Consider the following 13,059-nt stretch of genomic DNA (forward strand, 5'->3'; position numbering starts at 1 on the left):
CACCCTCGGTTGAGTTTATAAAAGAGCAAAAGCAAGAACGGCGCCTTCGGCGCCAGATCACGCGATATTTACCAATATGGCCGACTTTGTGTGGGTTGCCTAGCAACCACGTAATGTACTTTTTTGTTTGGAGAGTCATCACGAAGGTGTTTACCAATTTTGGTTTGGCTACGCCAAACTTTATTTCGGGTCGTTGCCATGGCAACACGGTGGGAAAATGGGCGTGGCCATAATTTACTTTTTGATCGGGCTCACGTGACGGATGTGTGTGCCAAATTTTTTTTGTCTACGACAAAGTTTACTTTTTTTCCCCATTCATTTTTATTCGGTGCTCTGCAGGGGGCGCTATTGCGCCCATTTTCAAAATTCCCATATCAAAACATCCGGGGCCGACGACTCGATCAACGATTCAAGTTACAGTAAAATCGGCCACAGTTTGTGCGAGTTATGACTCTTCGAAGGCGACGGCGAACGCCGAAAACGAACGCCAAATTCATGGCGTTGCCATGACAAAACCGGAAATTCTATTAGAAAGTTTTTAATAACTTTTAATGCCCCACATGTGTAGATGATCTGGAGCGACCGGGGAGTCGCTGCGTTCAACGCCCTAGGACGAGTTCGTTCAAATGCGAGGGCACGAAAAGGCGCCTTCGGCGCCAGGTCGCTCTTCTGGCCAATATGGCCGCCGTATAGTTGGTTGCCTAGCAACTGCGTAATATGTTTTTTTTTTTGGCTTCACGTGACCAATCACTGTGTCGAATTTTTTTCGTCTACGACGAACTAAAATTTTGGGGTTTTTCGCTATTTTGGGGGGTCTGGCCATAGGCCGCAATGTTAACGTCGTTTTTCCAGGGGGCGCTGACGCGCCATTTTTTGGAATTTTTGCATTTTGGAGATGTGAAAGTTTTTTTTTTCACCTAATTGAATTTTGGGCAAAAATTCAGGACTTTTTATCGGTGGGAAAGTGGATTTTGGGGGGGAGAAGAAAAATAATAATAATAATTAAAGCCGCAAGCGGCATTTAGAGGCCCTCGCGAGCAGCGTTGGCCGGTTGGCGCACGCCGTCGCACGCCACCGCAATAACCGGGGGGCGCTGCCGCGCCGTACGTGGTTAAAATGACGCTGCCACCCTTGGTCGAGTTTATAAAAGAGCAAAGGCAAGAAATGCGCCTTCGGCGCCAGATCACGCGATATTTCCCAAAATGGCCGACCTCCTGTTGGTTGCCTAGCAACCGCGTAATGTACTTTTTTGTTCGGAAGGTCATGACGAAGGTGTGTACCAATTTTGGTTTGGCTACGCCAAACTTTGTTTCGGGCCGTTGCCATGGCAACACGGTGGGAAAATAGGCGTGGCCATAATTTACTTTTTGATTGGGGTCACGTGACGGATGTGTGTGCCAAATTTTTTTTGTCTACGACAAAGTTTACTTTTTTTCCCCATTAATTTTTATTCGGGGCTCTGCAGGGGGCGCTATTGCGCCCATTTTCAAAATTCCTATATCAAAACATCCGGGGCCGAGGACTCGACCAACGACTCAAGTTACAGTAAAATCGGCCAAAGTATGTGCGAGTTATGACTCTTCGAAAGTGACGGCGAACGCCGAAAACGAACGCCAAATTCATGGCGTTGCCATGACGAAACCGGAAATCCTATTAGAAAGTTTTTAATAACTTTTAATGCCCCACATGTGTAGATGATCTGGAGCGACCGGGGAGTCGCTGCGTTCAACGCCCTAGGACGAGTTCGTTCAAATGCGAGGGCACGAAAAGGCGCCTTCGGCGCCACGTCGCTCTTCTGGCCAATATGGCCGCCATACAGATGGTTGCCTAGCAACCGCGTAATATGTTTTTTTGTTTGGTTCCATGTGACCAATCACTGTGCCGATTTTTTTTCGTCTACGACGAACTTTAATTTTCGGGTCTCTCCATAGGCGCAATGTAATCTTGATTTTCCAGGGGGCGCTGGCGCGCCATTTTTCGATATTTTTTAATGGGATTTGTTGACACTGTGTATCGCCGGGATTTTTAATTTTGGGCAGAAAATGGTGAGTTTTCGTCGACGACTCGTCGAGTTATTCCAAAAAAACACGGATAGAAGAAAAATAATAATAATAATAAGAATTAAAGCCGCAAGCGGCATTTAGAGGCCCTCGCGAGCAGCGTTGGCCGGTTGGCGCACGCCGTCGCACGCCACCGCAACAACCGGGGGCGCTGCCACGCCGTACGTGGCTATGCTGTCGCTGCCACCCTCGGTCGAGTTTATAAACGAGCAAAGGCAAGAAATGCGCCTTCGGCGCCAGATTAAGCAATGTTTCCCAAAATGGCCGACTTCGTGTGGGTTGCCTAGCAACCACGTAATGTACTTTTTTGTTCGGACGGTCATGACGAAGGTGTGTACCAAATTTGGTTTGGCTACGCCAAACTTTATTTCGGGCCGTTGCCATGGCAACACGGTGGGAAAATGGGCGTGGCCATAATTTACTTTTTGATCAGGGTCACGTGACGGACGTCTGTGCCAAATTTTTTTTGTCTACGACAAAGTTTACTTTTTTTCCCCATTCATTTTTATTCGGTGCTCTGCAGGGGGCGCTATTGCGCCCATTTTCAAAATTCCTATATCAAAACATCCGGGGCCGACGACTCGACCAACGATTCAAGTTTCACTAAAATCGGCCACAGTTTGTGCGAGTTATGACTCTTCGAAGGCGACGGTGAACGCCAAAAACGAACGCCAAATTCATGGCGTTGCCATGACAAAACCGGAAATCCTATTAGAAAGTTTTTAATAACTTTTAATGCCCCACATGTGTAGATGATCTGGAGCGACCGGGGAGTCGCTGCGTTCAACGCCCTAGGACGAGTTCGTTCAAATGCGAGGGCACGAAAAGGCGCCTTCGGCGCCAGGTCGCTCTTCTGGCCAAGATGGCCGCCATACTGTTGGTTGCCTAGCAACCGCGTAATATCTTTTTTTTTTTGGTTCCATGTGACCAATCACTGTGCCGAATTTTTTTCGTCTACGACGAACTAAAATTTTCGGCGTTTTCGGGATTTTGGGGGGTCTGGCCATAGGCCGCAATGTTAACGTCGTTTTTCCAGGGGGCGCTGACGCGCCATTTTTTGGAATTTTTGAAATTTGGAGATGTGAAAGTTTTTTTTTTCACCTAATTGAATTTTGGGCAAAAATTCAGGACTTTTCGTCGGTGGGAAAGTGGCCGAAACGGCCTTCGGGGGGGAGAGGAAAAATAATAATAATAATAATTAAAGCCGCAAGCGGCATTTAGAGGCCCTCGCGAGCAGCGTTGGCCGGTTGGCGCACGCCGTCGCACGCCACCGCAATAACCGGGGGGCGCTGCCGCGCCCTACGGGGTTATGCCGTCCCTGCCACCCTCGGTTGAGTTTATAAAAGAGCAAAGGCAAGAAATGCGCCTTCGGCGCCAGATCACGCAATATTTCCCAAAATGGCCGACCTCCTGTTGGTTGCCTAGCAACCACGTAATGTACTTTTTTGTTCGGAAGGTCATGACGAAGGTGTGTACCAATTTTGGTTTGGCTACGCCAAACTTTATTTCGGGTCGTTGCCATGGCAACACGGTGGGAAAATGGGCGTGGCCATAATTTACTTTTTGATCGAGGTCACGTGACGGATGTGTGTGCCAATTTTTTTTTGTCTACGACAAAGTTTACTTTTTTTCCCCATTCATTTTTATTCGGTGCTCTGCAGGGGGCGCTATTGCGCCCATTTTCAAAATTCCCATATCAAAACATCCGGGGCCGACGACTCGACCAACGATTCAAGTTTCACTAAAATCGGCCAAAGTATGTGCGAGTTATGACTCTTCGAAGGCGACGGCGAACGCCGAAAACGAACGCCAAATTCATGGCGTTGCCATGACAAAACCGGAAATCCTATTAGAAAGTTTTTAATAACTTTTAATGCCCCACATGTGTAGATGATCTGGAGCGACCGAGGGGTCGCTGCGTTCAACGCCCTAGGACGAGTTCGTTCAAATGCAAGGGCACGAAAAGGCGCCTTCGGCGCCAGGTCGCTCTTCTGGCCAATATGGCCGCCATACAGATGGTTGCCTAGCAACCGCGTAATATGTCTTTTTTTCTGGCTTCATGCGACCAATCACTGTGCCGAATTTTTTTCGTCTAAGACGAACTAAAATTTTCAGGGTTTTCGGGATTTTGGGGGGTCTGGCCATAGGCCGCAATGTTAACGTCGTTTTTCCAGGGGGCGCTGACGCGCCATTTTTTTGAATTTTTGCATTTTGGAGATGTGAAAGTTTTTTTTTTCACCTAATTGAATTTTGGGCAAAAATTCAGGACTTTTCATCAGTGGGAAGTGGCCGAAACGGCCTCCGGGGGGGGAGAAGAAAAAAAATAATAATAATAATAATAATTAAAGCCGCAAGCGGCATTTAGAGGCCCTCGCGAGCAGCGTTGGCCGGTTGGCGCACGCCGTCGCACGCCACCGCAATAACCGGGGGGCGCTAACGCGCACTACGTGGTTCTGCTATCGCTGCCACCCTCGGTCGAGTTTATAAAAGAGCAAAGGCAAGAAATGCGCCTTCGGCGCCAGATCACGCAATATTTCCCAAAATGGCCGACTTTGTGTGGGTTGCCTAGCAACCACGTAATGTACTTTTTTGTTCGGACGGTCATGACGAAGGTGTGTACCAATTTTGGTTTGGCTACGCCAAACTTGACATCGGGTCGTTGCCATGGCAACACGGTGGGAAAATGGGCGTGGCCATAATTTACTTTTTGATCGGGCTCACGTGACGGATGTGTGTGCCAAATTTTATTTGTCTACGACAAAGTTTACTTTTTTTCCCCATTAATTTTTATTCGGTGCTCTGCAGGGGGCGCTATCGCGCCCATTTTCAAAATTCCCATATCAAAACATCCGGGGCCGAGGACTCGACCAACGATTCAAGTTTCACTCAAATCGGCCACAGTTTGTGCTAGTTATGACTCTTCGAAGGCGACGGCGAACGCCAAAAACGAACGCCAAATTCATGGCGTTGCCATGACAAAACCGGAAATCCTATTAGAAAGTTTTTAATAACTTTTAATGCCCCACATGTGTAGATGATCTGGAGCGACCGGGGAGTCGCTGCGTTCAACGCCCTAGGACGAGTTCGTTCAAATGCGAGGGCACGAAAAGGCGCCTTCGGCGCCAGGTCGCTCTTCTGGCCAAGATGGCCGCCGTATAGATGGTTGCCTAGCAACCGCGTAATATCTTTTTTTTTTTGGTTCCATGTGACCAATCACTGTTCCGAATTTTTTTTGTCTGTGACGAACTAAAATTTTCGGGGTTTTCGGGATTTTGGGGGGTCTGGCCATAGGCCGCAATGTTAACGCCGTTTTTCCAGGGGGCGCTGACGCGCCATTTTTTTGAATTTTTGAAATTTGGAGATGTGAAATTTTTTTTTTTCACCTAATTGAATTTTGGGCAAAAATTCAGGACTTTTCGTCGGTGGGAAAGTGGATTTTGGGGGGGAGAAGAAAAATAATAATAATTAAAGCCGCAAGCGGCATTTAGAGGCCCTCGCGAGCAGCGTTGGCCGGTTGGCGCACGCCGTCGCACGCCACCGCAATAACCGGGGGGCGCTGCCGCACCCTACGTGGTTATGCCGTCCCTGCCACCCTCGGTTGAGTTTATAAAAGAGCAAAGGCAAGAAATGCGCCTTCGGCGCCAGATCCCGCAATATTTCCCAAAATGGCCGACTTTGTGTGGGTTGCCTAGCAACCACGTAATGTACTTTTTTGTTCGGACGGTCATGCCGAAGGTGTGTACCAATTTTGGTTTGGCTATGCCAAACTTTATTTCGGGTCGTTGCCATGGCAACACGGTGGGAAAATGGGCGTGGCCATAATTTACTTTTTGATCGGGGTCACGTGACGGATGTCTGTGCCAATTTTTTTTTGTCTACGACAAAGTTTACTTTTTTTCCCTATTCATTTTTATTCGGTGCTCTGCAGGGGGCGCTATTGCGCCCATTTTCAAAATTCCTACATCAAAACATCCGTGGCCGACGACTCGACCAACGATTCAAGTTACAATAAAATCGGCCACAGTTTGTGCGAGTTATGACTCTTCGAAGGCGACGGCGAACGCCAAAAACGAACGCCAAATTCATGGCGTTGCCATGACAAAACCGGAAATCCTATTAGAAAGTTTTTAATAACTTTTAATGCCCCACATGTGTAGATGATCTGGAGCGACCGGGGAGTCGCTGCGTTCAACGCCCTAGGACGAGTTCGTTCAAATGCGAGGGCACGAATAGGCGCCTTCGGCGCCAGGTCGCTCTTTTGGCAAAGATGGCCGCCATACAGATGGTTGCCTAGCAACCGCGTAATATCTTTTTTTTTTTGGTTCCATGTGACCAATCACTGTGCCGAATTTTTTTCGTCTACGACGAACTAAAATTTTCGGGGTTTTCGGGATTTTGGGGGGTCTGGCCATAGGCCGCAATGTTAACGTCGTTTTTCCAGGGGGCGCTGACGCGCCATTTTTTTTAATTTTTGAAATTTGGAGATGTGGAGGTTTTTTTTTTCCCCTAATTGAATTTTGGGCAAAAATTCAGGACTTTTCATCGGTGGGAAGTGGCCGAAACGGCCTCCGGGGGGGGAGAAGAAAAAAAATAATAATAATAATAATAATTAAAGCCGCAAGCGGCATTTAGAGGCCCTCGCGAGCAGCGTTGGCCGGTTGGCGCACGCCGTCGCACGCCACCGCAATAACCGGGGGGCGCTGCCGCGCCCTACGTGGTTAAAATGACGCCGCCACCCTCGGTTAAGTTTATAAAAGAGCAAAGGCAAGAAACGGCGCCTTCGGCGCCAGACCACGCGGTATTTCCCAAAATGGCCTATTTTGTGGGGGTTGCCTAGCAACCACGTAATGTACTTTTTTGTTTGGAAAGTCATGACGAAGGTGTGTACCAATTTTGGTTTGGCTACGCCAAACTTTATTTCGGGTCGTTGCCATGGCAATACGGTGGGAAAATGGGCATGGCCATAATTTACTTTTTGATCGAGGTCACGTGACGGATGTCTGTGCCAAATTTTATTTGTCTACGACAAAGTTTACTTTTTTTCTCCATTCATTTTTATTTGGTGCTCTGCAGGGGGCGCTATCGCGCCCATTTTCAAAATTCCTATATCAAAACATCCGGGGCCGACGACTCGACCAACGATTCAAGTTTCACTCAAATCGGCCACAGTATGTGCGAGTTATGACTCTTCGAAGGTGACGGCGAACGCCGAAAACGAACGCCAAATTCATGGCGTTGCCATGACAACACCGGAAATCCTATTAGAAAGTTTTTAATAACTTTTAATGCCCCACATGTGTAGATGATCTGGAGCGACCGGGGGGTCGCTGCGTTCAACGCCCTAGGACGAGTTCGTTCAAATGCGAGGGCACGAAAAGGCGCCTTTGGCGCCAGGTCGCTCTTCTGGCCAATATGGCCGCCATACAGTTGGTTGCCTAGCAACCGCGTAATATCTTTTTTTTTTTGGCTTCACGTGACCAATCACTGTGCCGAATTTTTTTCGTCTACGACAAACTAAAATTTTCGGGTTTTTCGGGATTTTGGGGGGTCTGGCCATAGGCCGCAATGTTAACGTCGTTTTTCCAGGGGGCGCTGACGCGCCATTTTTTTGAATTTTTGCATTTTGGAGATGTGAAAGTTTTTTTTTTCACCTAATTGAATTTTGGACAAAAATTCAGGACTTTTCGTCGGTGGGAAAGTGGATTTTGGGGGGGAGAAGAAAAATAATAATAATAATAAGCGGCATTTAGAGGCCCTCGCGAGCGGCGTTGGCCGGTTGGCGCACGCCGTCGCACGCCACCGCAACAACCGGGGGGCGCTGCCGCGCCCTACGTGATTCAGCTGTCGCTGCCACCCTCGGTCGAGTTTATAAAAGAGCAAAGGCAAGAAACGGCGCCTTCGGCGCCAGATCACACGATATTTCCCAAAATGGCCGACTTTGTGTGGGTTGCCTAGCAACCACGTAACGTACTTTTTTGTTCGGAAAGTCACGACGAAGGTGTGTACCAATTTTGGTTTGGCTACGCCAAACTTGATATCGGGTTGTTGCCATGGCAACACGGTGGGGAAATGGGCGTCGCCATAATTTACTTTTTGATCAGGGTCACGTGACGGATGTCTGTGCCAAATTTTTTTTGTCTACGACAATGTTTACTTTTTTTCTCCATTCATTTTTATTTGGTGCTCTGCAGGGGGCGCTAACGCGCCCACTTTCAAAATTCCTATATCAAAACATCCGGGGTCGGGGACTGTAGCAACTAATAATTCAAGTTAACTTTTTGCTTTTGCTTTTTGCCCACTGAACTTCTGATCAAAGCAAGTACAAAACAGATATTGTGCAAATGTGTCGCTAATAAAATGGCGCTGTCGCGCCTTCATGGAGTTTTATGCCACTTTTTTATTTTTAGTCCTAATGCCACTGTTTTTTCCCAGCTTGATGGCATTTCCGTTTCAGACCATTCACTCATAGACCCATAGTTACGGAAAGTAACTGAGCACATGCATCAGGGCCAGAGGCCACACCCATTTATTTTTGTGTAAATTCAGATATTTGCTCCACTGACACTAAGTCTTTGTATCAGTTTGTTGGACTCACAGGTGAGTTACACCATTTCTGTGAAAGTGACTCTGATAAGAGACCCTGCAGTGAAATGCAGCTGTGAACTCACCCCTGTGAAGAATCAGGATGCTACAAATATGTTATGTGTTTAATATGTTATTAAATATGAACCACATATAGTGGCCTCCTCTTTCATTATTGTTATCAAAAATATTGGGTACTGTGGCTTTAAGGCACCACGGTGTAAACAAGCGAGCCACGAAGAGGATTGTCACGAACAGAGCTCTGCACGCGGAGAGAGAGAGAGAGAGAGAGAGAGAGAGAGAGAGGGAGAGAGAGAGAGAATCAAGCGTGATTACGTATGTTTTTATATGGTTTGACCTTTCAGCCTATCAGCACTATGAAACGTGAGTGACGTCACGCGTTGGACCGGTATATAAACTCCGCGGACCCGCCCCTCTTTGGAAGTTTTCAGTTCTTCAAGAGCCGATAACTTTCTCCCTCTGCGTCTCTGAGCCTAATCCTTTTTGGACCAAGCAAGAGAAGCCCTTTTTCAGCCCTTTTCAGCCTTTCTCTGTGGATCATTTGGACTATTCTGAGTTGATTCTTTTTTGGATTCATCTCTGAAAACGTCTTAAGGTAAGAACTGTTTTTTCTTCTCTGTAATAGCTCTGGTTTAAGCTAAACGCTGCATTAAAGCAGTAGCCACACATGTATGCTCTGCCCGGGGCTGTAATAAGTATATTTTCTGTATATTCAAGTGTTATTAAGCGTACATATTGAGCTCTATCGTGGTGACGAGGGGAAAGCTTGGTTTTGTGCGCTGCTGCCACAGCCAGGCTGATGTAAATGTCTGAAATGGTGGAAATGAAATGGTTTCTTTGAGCTGCTCGTGTTATTTAAGTCCGTGGCTTGAGAGCATGTGTTTAGATGTGTGTGCCTGTGGCGTTTTAGTCACATAAGGTGATTATTAGTTTTATTTTATTTGTTTTTTATTGTTAAAAAGAAAGCTAAATACTGAAAAGTCCCGGAGAGTGTGTGCGGGAGATGGTGCCGCGCGCTCATTGGCTGTGTGTGGGCGGGAAGCTTGGGGGACAGCCAATGAGTGGCTCCGTTGCTATGCCGTTGCTATGCCGTTGCTATGCTGTTGCCATGCTGTTGCTGAGAGCAGGGGGGAGAGACTCAGAGGAGCAGTGTAATGTGTAAGGCAGGACTTTTCTGTTGGAGTTCTGGGTTAGACCAAGTCTTTCACTGTTAGACCTCATGTAGTCCTGGTTTGGTTCTGGTTCTAACTTGATGTTAAAGCTAATGATGACATGTTTCTGGTAGAAGTGGCCATTGTATTGTTCAGCCCAGTTGCTATGTCAGTGCAGAGTGAGAGCTTAGAGCCAATCAGAGGAGCTGAGGGTGGAGTCAGCCAATGAAGTTCCTCTGTCCAGCAGCGCCACATTTGAAGTTCTGTTGCCGTGGTGACGAGTATAGACTGTAGGAGCGAAAAACATTTGAAAAATGCACCTGAGGAGGCGTTTCCTAGAGGAGCTGGGACAGGCGGGGGAGGGGGGTGTTTATGTGTGTGTGAGGCTGACGTCACAGCAGAGCCAATGATTCAAAATTCAAGGTATATTTTTAACCACAAGAGGGAGTTTCAGGTTAAGACAAATACTGAAGTGCCAAAATAATGACACATGTACACAGTACTATTAAACACTCATTGTACACAGTACTATTAAACACTCATTGTACACAGTACTATTAAACACTCATTGTACACAGTACTATTAAACACTCATTGTACACAGTACTATTAAACACTCATTTATACAGTTTATCAGCCCACAAACATTGATTTGGTCATTTACATAGATTATATCTTTGCTTACATTTTTCTACAAGAAAAACATGTTAAATGTTTTATGTTAAATGTTTTCTCATATTTCAGATGCCTCGTGGAAAGTCTTTCCGTCGTTCCCAGGCAGCTCGGGAGAGGTTGGCAGAGCGGACCCCCGCTCCTGTGCAGCCTCCCACAGCTGATGATGCGGAACTTTACCGTAAGTGTTACTCATTTGTGTCACTATCTTAAGTGTAAACTGTGCAGTCATATAAAATAAATACATGTACAACATAAAGATTAATAATTGAATTATTTGTTTATTTTCTTATTAGCGAAAGGAACAGGATTCCGCCATAAAGTCCGCCGATGGCCAATGTCTAAGCTGACGGGAAAGCAGCACAAATTGGCCATCCCTCCTCCGAGCCCCAGCAAGAAGGTTTGCCTTTTTTATATTAAAGAAAAACATTACAATAATCCTTATGAACTGAAATGACTGTGCATTGTGATATTATAGGTCCAAATGATTTTCCTCTATTTTAGTGTAAACAATTGTACTCAATTGGCAGATGATTTTATCTATCTACTCAAATCTATGTTACATTGTATTATTTAAAGAAAATTGGACTTGGTTTAGTAACTTTTCATGTTATTAACTGCCATTATTGTGCTGTGTTTTTCCAGTTTGTTCTGATTGTTGGGGCCAGCCATCTGCGCCACTTCGTAGATGGCTATGTCAAGATACCTGGCAACAAGGTATCGTTTGGCATCAGCTGCACCCCTGGAGCGAGCGCCGCGCAGCTCGAGGTCGAGCTCGCGAACGACAGCCGCCATCCATCGCTCATGGATCGCAGGCCATCGCTCGTGGTCGTGACCGCTCCCTCCAACAACCTCAAGTCCAGCCGTACCATCTCTGAGGCTGGTGTGGACTTTGGCCACTACCTGGCATCCGTCTGCAGCCGCTGGCCTGAGGTCTGTGTCCTGGACTTTCCACCTCGCGGTGATAGTCCAGTCTATCTGCAAGAGCACCTGCGGCAGGAGTACCACCGTGTTGCAGCACGCATGGGTGAGTGTTATAGGGATACATTTAACTATAGAGTCTGATCACTATATATGTTTAATTTTATTTGAGCTTTCATAGACATTAATGCTATGTTTGTAATTTAATGTTCTAGGTATCAAGTTCTACCCTGCGGCTGAGTACTTCCCGCTGAAAGAACAGCACTTGCGGTGCCATGACGGTGTAAGTTCTCTGATATAGTTTGAATCAGATGCAAGTTCATCTGCATTACAAGTCTAGTAGAAATAATTAACTCAGTAAAATGGTGCCCAGAATAACTGTTTTTGTCCCATATCTTTCACAGGTCCATCTGAGCGACACTGATGGGGGGATGAAGCTGTACGCTGACCTGCTGTTCCAAGTGTCCTACATCCACATGGAGACACATCCCAGTCCACCCCCTGTGTCTCCACCCCCCCCCCCACCAGTCATCAGTGATCCAACACCGGATCCTGATGCCTTCACCCTGGTGGAAAGGAGACGGAGGAACAAGGTGAGACTTGCCCCTACTTTCAAAGCTTCAGCTCCATCAGTGCATGTTATTAAGACTGTGGATACTGTCCTTACAGAGGAGCCAGCTGGGGAGCCCCGCGCACTCCCAAAGGGGTCCCAAGAGGCGGCTGGTTCAGCAGGAGGTTTGTAATATTTCTAAACCATTTGGCATCTTTGTATTATTGAATTGTTATATATTAATGATTGTGTTTATTTTTATTCTTTTAAGGTGGAGTCTGTCTTCTCCATCCCGCTTTCCCCCGTTCTCTTCAGCAGAGCCATGCTAAAGAAGATGGACAAGCTTGTCCCTTCTGGCTCTGTGGAGTGCAAGGTGAGCTCTTGTGCTTTGCAACACAATGTTGAAATAATTGAAGTAAAAGTGGATGATTTGCCCTGTGTACAAATATGAAGTATTTATGTTTTTTTTTTTGTTCTTTAATTATTAGGCGTCACGTGCGAGACGTCAGAAAGCTGCTGCCTCAAAGCCAAGCCAACCCCAGCGGAAGGTTTGTACCTTTTCTGCTTGATATATTGTATATTTAACCTCTTAACCCCCACCTTGACTGAGCACATTTATTCCAGTGCACCTTTACCCAAATCTAAAAGCTTCTTGGCCAGTGTAACAGCTCATTTAAAAGCTAAGATCTGCAAAAGTGATCATAACTTTTTTGTCACATTTTTACCCCGTTTTTTTAAGCGCTTTTGCTGTGTTTTCATTGTGTTTTTATGATTTTTCACAGCTTTTTGTCATTTTCATTGTATTTTTGTGGCTTCTTTGTTTCATTGTCATGACTCTTTAGTCGCCTTTTCAGGCCTTTTTTATTGTGTTACTGTTGCTTTTCCGGCACGTTTTTTCCAGTCTTTTGCAGTTTTTTTGAACACTTTTTTTTGGTCGCGTTTTCATTCTCGTTTTTATCTCCATTTTGACACTTTGGTCAAGAAGCTTTTAGATTTGGGTAAATGTGCTCAGTTCAGGTGGGGGTAAAGAGATTAAAGACTGAATATTTAAATACATTTCAGGTGAAGGCAGCAAAGGCAGTGAAGGTGAAAGCCAGTTCAC

The sequence above is a fragment of the Gobius niger genome (genome assembly GCF_951799975.1).
Source record: "Gobius niger genome assembly, chromosome: 9".
Taxonomy (NCBI): domain Eukaryota; kingdom Metazoa; phylum Chordata; class Actinopteri; order Gobiiformes; family Gobiidae; genus Gobius; species Gobius niger.